Raw genomic sequence first — 7,217 nt, 5'->3', positions numbered from 1 at the left:
CATTTATCCATCAAAATATTTAATATAAAATATTTAAGTATTAAAATGCAATAAAAACGAGGTGTGTCCTATGCAACCGGTGTAGTCCTTTGACCCAACATTGATTTGAGTAAATCGTCACATGACCTGGAAGCTATTTGGAAGAAATAGGCTAATTTTTCCATCAAAATATTATACAAAATATTTAAAGTATTAAAAATGCAAATAAAAGGAGGTGTGTCCTATGCAGCCGGTGTAGTCCTTTGACCCAACATTGATTTTGAGTTATTAGGTCACATGACCTGGAAGGTATTGAAGAAATAAGCAAATGTTTCCCATCAAACATATTAATAAACATATTTAAAGAAGTATTAAAATTCAATAAAAAGAGGTGTAGTATCAAATAAATGTATGCTCTAGAGTCAATTTTGCTTCACATTCACACATCGAGGAGCTGTCGATTTATTAAAAAGAACAGTTTTCTTGTCTAATTGTAAAAGTTATTTGTTGATGGTCTCCTAAGTGAAAGCCTCGTTTAGCGGAGAAGATCTCCTCCGTTAAACTGACGCTGCTGGCGGGTCCGGGAAACTGACGCTGCTGGCGGGTCCGCGAATGTCCGTCGAATATCCAACCTAAAACTAAATTCACCGCGGTATTTTAATCGCGATTACGATTATGGCTTGCGACGATTAGGAAAACAGCATAATTGACAAAATACGATTATTTTGCTGGGTGCGCTTTCGCCCCTCCCTAAAAGCCCACTCGGTTACGTGGGAGTGACATGTGTTGTGAGTGTTCAGCGCAAGCGAAGATGTCAGAACAAGAGCAGCAACTAGTTAAAAAGAAGGGTCGCGGGGAGATTCCCAAGTCGATCGCGATGATGTGTCTAAAAATAGAACAACAATATTCTGTTTTTTATCGTTAATGTCCTGTAACATAATGTTCCCGTGCCAGAATAATGCACTTGAACGCATCAAAGCTTTTGTGATTGGCCGGCCTCACTGTCCGGGCGTGGCTGTGTGAGCAGTGCACTAGTTCGTGACGTTGTCCGTGTCAACATCATGGATGGTCAACAGGAGTGACAGTCCCGCACCCACACACAAGACCGCAATTATGGCAGAAGCAAAAAAGCCCAAAATATATAATTTTCACTCCGAGTGGGAGGATCATTATTTTTGTATCTATTCCAATTCAAAGTCCATCTGTCTCATCTGCAATTCGAGCGTGGCTTTATCGAAGAAGGGTAATTTAGGAGCGGCATTTCAAAACAGTGCACAAACGCTACGAGACGGAATTCCCTCCTAATTCTGCCCTACGCTCCAAAAGGGGAGGGGCCTGAGAGCACAGCTAAATGCACAGCAGTCCATTTTCACCAGGCCCAACAACAAGAGCAAGGCTGCTACCAGAGCATCTTATCGTGTCAGTCACGTTCTTGCGAAACACATGAAGTCTTTCGAAGACGGCGAAGTTGTGAAAGAAGCTTTCCTGGAGGCTGCGACGCGCTTTTGTGGACAGTAAAAATAACAGCAGCATTTCAACAAGTTTTTGATATAATAAAAACTCAATTTAGATACCGTTATTAATCTGCTGTAAGTTTTAGTTTGTTTGAATTTATTCATGATAATTATTGTACAAAATGGTATAAGAATGCAAACATTAATATCTGTTCTGTTTAAATTGATTATAGTCTATCAGTTCAGAAACTAGTGTTGCTTGCATCCTATTTTAAAGGCATTTATTTTTATACTCTAATAAAATGCAACAAAAAATGGGTTTGATTATATTAATGTTGTCTTTTTTATTGCACTGTTGCTGCAGCAGATTACTGTGTAGCTTCAGATCTGAGTTGTCTTATTAGTAAGCCTAATTTATACTTTTGTAGCAACACTATTTTTATATAATGGCAAAGAAAGGGTTCTTCAGAGTCTTTTCTTTTTTTCCTGTGTCATATGTGGCAGCACTGCCACAAGTTCCTCTTCAGAGAGGGTCTTCAGTACAGGTGGCAATATTGTCACCTGCCTGCGCTCATCTCTGAAACCAGATCATGTAAACAGCCTGGTATTTCTTGCAAAAAATCTTTAAGAGATGACATGAGCAGCCCTACCAGCATTTGCCATGGTGGCCTAAACATTTTTATTTGGTCTTAAATTGTAGTTCAACATTTATTTCCTGTTACTTCTGGACCATGACGGTTGGCCAGCCTTCAACGTTTAACTGAGTGGAATATGTTGAATATGTTTTACCAAAATGTTGGCTATATGTTAAGGAGTTTTCAGTAGGTTGTGACAGTGCACTGCATCATATTTGATTTAATTTATTTTGGTCTAATTTATTTGTATGTATCATATTAATAATATATGTTTAGTATGGTTTTGGAAGTGCGCTCCAACACATTTATTGATCTTGTTTATTGGTAAAATATTATTTGTTTTAAAGTTCAATAAATGGTCAATGAATAATCGTCAAAATAATCGTGATATCAATTATTGACCAAATAATCGTGATTATGATTTTTGCCATAATCGCACAGCCCTAGAGTGACCTGTAATTCAATGCAGCGAAAATGAAGAGAAGGTGATGATTATAAATGTGTTTTATTGTATTGAGTGGTAGAAGTAAAGACATGTCTAACATATTCTTTGTTTGAACAACTTACTGAAAAGGTCTGCCACCAATGACAGACTGGTCGCGGTGATTTACACTCAGCCTACCTGCATCAGGACTGCTGTGGGTGGGAGGCAGTTGATCAAACCATTGTGAGCGAAATGCGGGGGGGGTCACAATCTTTGGAAACTTAAAAACTCGCTATTAAGTGTCTATAATCAGCACAAGTTCTTTCATTGCGTATTATTAATTCGATTGAAATTACATACTTGTGTTTACGGTGATATATTGGGGGGGACATATCATATTTTTCATATGATCAAAAAGTGGGGGTGCAAAAGCACACGTTTGCTCCCCCAAGGTCAATTGTGGGGATGCACCTGCTCCGCTTGCTCCATTGCTCAGGCGCCCCATACCATGCAATGAATGAAGGGAGGGGTGCTCATTCTGTCAAACAGAGTAACAAGCACCTGTTTGTTTCTTTTGTGACGTTTTTTTTAATACAGGCAATTATACTTTTAAGTCATCTACATTAACTTACTTTAGGATAATAATAAAACCATATTAATACAAAGATAATAATAGTGTTCTCTGGGCTCAACCCTATCTTTTAAAAGTGGTTGCCAGGCTGGCAACCAGGCATCAGCTTTTTGTTGCCAAAACTGAAAATATGGTTGCCATTTTTAGTTACCTTATATTTTAAATAATTAAGATACTATACAATTATACATCACCTTAATAATGAAAATGTGACACAAAAGAATGTTCAAATGCTTTACAATAAGTAATTAACACAATTATTTGAAACGTAAGTGGTAGTAAATGTGTCCACCCTCAATTGCTGGTATACTAAATACCAGTAGTGCAGCTGTTGTCATGTTCTTCACAGATCCCTCACAAATGAATTGAGCAAGTCACTAGTTTCTTGGTCATCCGTTGTCTCCCTTTCAAATGTGGGTTTCCTTGACCTTTGTGCTGACCCCCACCATAGAGCCGTGGGCCCTTCAGCATTGAAGTCTTGGATTGGCCATACTAATACATTTATAATGTTAAATACATTAAAACCATTCACAGTTAAGAATTAGATATTAATTATTAATGCAGTAAATTATCTTTTATATGTCTAACTATATTTAAAATGTGTTACCTTTTTATAGAAGTGATTATATTTGTATGCCAATATTTTCCTATGGTAAAGTTTCGTTTTGCACTTTTATTTTGGTAGTAATAAGATCGGGACTGTTATTTTGAAGGAACTTTTACCGGAGCAGAATGTACATATATATTTCGCCTCCCAAGACTTTACACATTTCCTCTTTGCTTTTCGTTCGAGTTCACCTTGCGCTTTATCAGTTGAATCACTTTGAACATTCGTTTGAGATGTTGACGGGTTGGCCGAACTTTTTGCCCCACAGTCAAACAACTTAATTTACGTCGCCATTTTTTGTAAAACAAACACACGGCACACCGCGCACCGCTTTCTGGCTCCGTAATCACACCAATGCACGTGCAACTTAAGTATCAGGTTCCAATTGGTCACAACAATAATTAAATATCACTCTTAATACAACAAATATTTAACATTTATCTATTTTGGGGTGCTCATTTAGCTGTTTGCTGTCCTTATTTCTTTATGTTAAAAACTGCCACTGATGGCAACTAAAGGCCAAGAAGCAGTTGACATTTTTTCTGAATGGTTGCCAATGGCGAGCCCTGCCTATACATTTAAATAATCATAAAATCATAAGAACATGGCCATAACCAATAACATACCATATCCAATATGAAAAACATTGAAACTTGTTTATTTATTTGTTTTTGGTTCATTTATAGTTGTGAGTGTGTCTGGGCTCCTGAACCAGCCTCACCTGTCTCCCCCCTGCTCCTCTTTGAGGCAGCAGCAAAGACTAGTTTAAGCTCTCAACAAGTTTTTAAAAAAAAGTTTTTTTCACCTAGTTAACGTTTTTTCATTATTATTCATGCATATTTCACTAATCTCACTCCCCCCTCAAATGGAAAATGTGTTTACATAAAGGGTGACCAAACCGTTTGACACTCACAGAGATAACTTAGACTAAGTTAACTATCTACTAGGGGTGTCAAACTCAAGGCCCGGGGGCCAAATCTGGCCCGCGACTTCATTTCATGTGGCCCGCAAGAGCTTGCAAAGAATATAATATGTTTATTATACGGTTACATGCCACTTTACAGAAGCAGGTTGCCCATAAACTACATGTCCCACAATGCATCTCGTTTTGTGACATGCGCACTGAAGAGACTAGGCTTGTTTGAGACAAGCGAGACCTGCGCAGTTGCGATCAACGTCTTGCTAGTGCGTTGCATGATGGTTAGTCATTTTGTCCGACTTGCTCTGGAGGCTCGCCTACATGAGACGTTGAAATCTCGCGGGACAAAGACGCCCGTAGCCTTGAGAGCGAGGCGCGGCGAGGCGGCGCAGTTCCTCTCCACCATGGAGCTCTCCACGGGCTGCGGAAGCGAAATGCTTGATGGGAAACGACTCGCTGGTAACTCGAGCTGAGCGCTCATTGGTGGTTTTTACCCCGTGCTGCTGATGAAACTCTCCAATTGGCTCGGCAAAAGTTTGTTGTTGTTTTGTGTCAGTTTTACGTCGCCACATCCAGCGCATATAGATAGAAGAGTTACGACAACGGAAGTCATATATTTATATATGTATATTTATATAGTTACAACCGGCCCTTTGAGTGCAACCATAATGTTAATGTGGCCCGCGATGAAATTGAGTTTGACACCGCTGATCTAAACACTCAGAGTCCTTAACCTCACCTGAGCTGTAGTTATCAGCCTCTCAGTCTGACAGGAGAGGACTCTCCTCCACCTTGTTGTTGAAAAAAGCTCCTTATATCCGTTTAGCGCAGCTAGCTAGCACCAGATGCTAACAACAACAATACACGTAACCGGGTGCGCACGCTTTCTCGCTCGCTCGTGCCACACATACACGAACACACACCCTCCCGAGCTTGAGTGACACACAGAGACCAATCGAGGGCATTAGTGTATAATCTGTATGAAAGTGGCCATATCAGCAGGCCACATCATGTAGACAGCCAGTGACCCTCTGTGAGGCAGAGTCAGACCTACATTTGCATAGCGTTGCGTTCAGAATACATACATAAAAAAAAGAATCCCCAGGCCAGCAGGCCACTTAGCAGGTCAGGCCATCGGGAAACCTCCCGGTCCTCCCGATGGCCAGTCCGGGCCTGGGTCCAACAATTGTTGCTTTATACTCTGTCAGTGATGAGATGAAAGCTGGGTTTTTAGGTACCTTAAGGGTACTTAGGGTTAGGGTAATGTTGTGAATCGAGTGGCCTGTGTTCGTTGTCCATAACATACGCCTGCCCATACCATAACCCCACCACCACCGGGCCACTCGATTCACAACATTACCCTAACCCTACCCCTCACACCAGATACTGACTGGTTTTCGGACCCCCCCCAGACCCCCCCCAATAAAGCAAAACTGCACGTTTCAGAGTGGCCTTTTATTGTGGCCAGCCTAAGGCACACCTGTGCAATAATAATGCTGTCTAATCAGCATCTTGATATGCCACACCTGTGAGGTGGGATGGATTATCTCGGCAAAGGAGAAGTGCTCGCTATCACAGATTTGTTTCAGATTTGTGAACAATATTTGAGAGAAATAGTTATTTTGTGTATATAGAAAATGTTTTAGATCTTTGAGTTCATCTCATGAAAAATGGGAGCAAAAACAAAAGTGTTGCATTTATATTTTTGTTCAGTTTAATATCTGTTCATAAGTATTAGCATTGTGTTGTGAGTATTTCTATCCTTTTTTTAAGTAACAGTACCAATACAAAAAGTACTAGATTACAAGTAAAATTCCTGTTTAAAATAATATTTAAGTACTTATTCTTGAGATAAATGCCTACTGTAACTGATAAATGAATATAGTTTACATTATTTGATTATATGCATTATAACTTAAATAGGGTAATTAATCTATTGTACTTTATTAACAGTTAGGTAGTTCAGTGTTTCCCGTCATAAGGATCCTAAAATAGACATATGGTGATTAATTAAAGAGGAAAGAAGAACAAAAAAAGATCAAATGGACAATACCTTTTTCATTTTTTAGGATTCCTTTGTGAATACTGGTTTGTTTTACCTCTTTGGTCCTCAGGCAGTTATTCAAATGAAACTACCTGAGAAGTTTAAAGGGGAATCTCTTTTGGTGAAACTAACTAAGCTAACAACTCGCTGACGAGATACTGATTGTCTGTCAAGATCCCCCATATATATATATATATATATATATGAAAACCATGAAATAAATCCAGTCTAATTCCATGGTATTAATAGAAGGGTAAAAGTTGCCGGGGCTTTTTAATGGCCGGTCTGTTGTCACTATGCTGAAAAGGCTGAAATGTTTTGACAATATACATTATATTATGTATAGGACTATTCAAATTACAGATAAATGTTTCTGCCAAATGTTTATTCACGCAAAAAAGTATTTGGACCATCATGAGACACTTAAACTGTCAAGTGAGTTAAAACAGCAGTTATTAAGATGAAGTGAATTGCAAAATTCTGTTATAATGCATTTATGCTTTTTAATAAAGAAATGTACAAAA

This window comes from Gymnodraco acuticeps, unplaced genomic scaffold (genome assembly GCF_902827175.1).
Source record: "Gymnodraco acuticeps unplaced genomic scaffold, fGymAcu1.1, whole genome shotgun sequence".
In the NCBI taxonomy this organism is placed as follows: domain Eukaryota; kingdom Metazoa; phylum Chordata; class Actinopteri; order Perciformes; family Bathydraconidae; genus Gymnodraco; species Gymnodraco acuticeps.
This window is presented reverse-complemented; position numbering follows the sequence as displayed.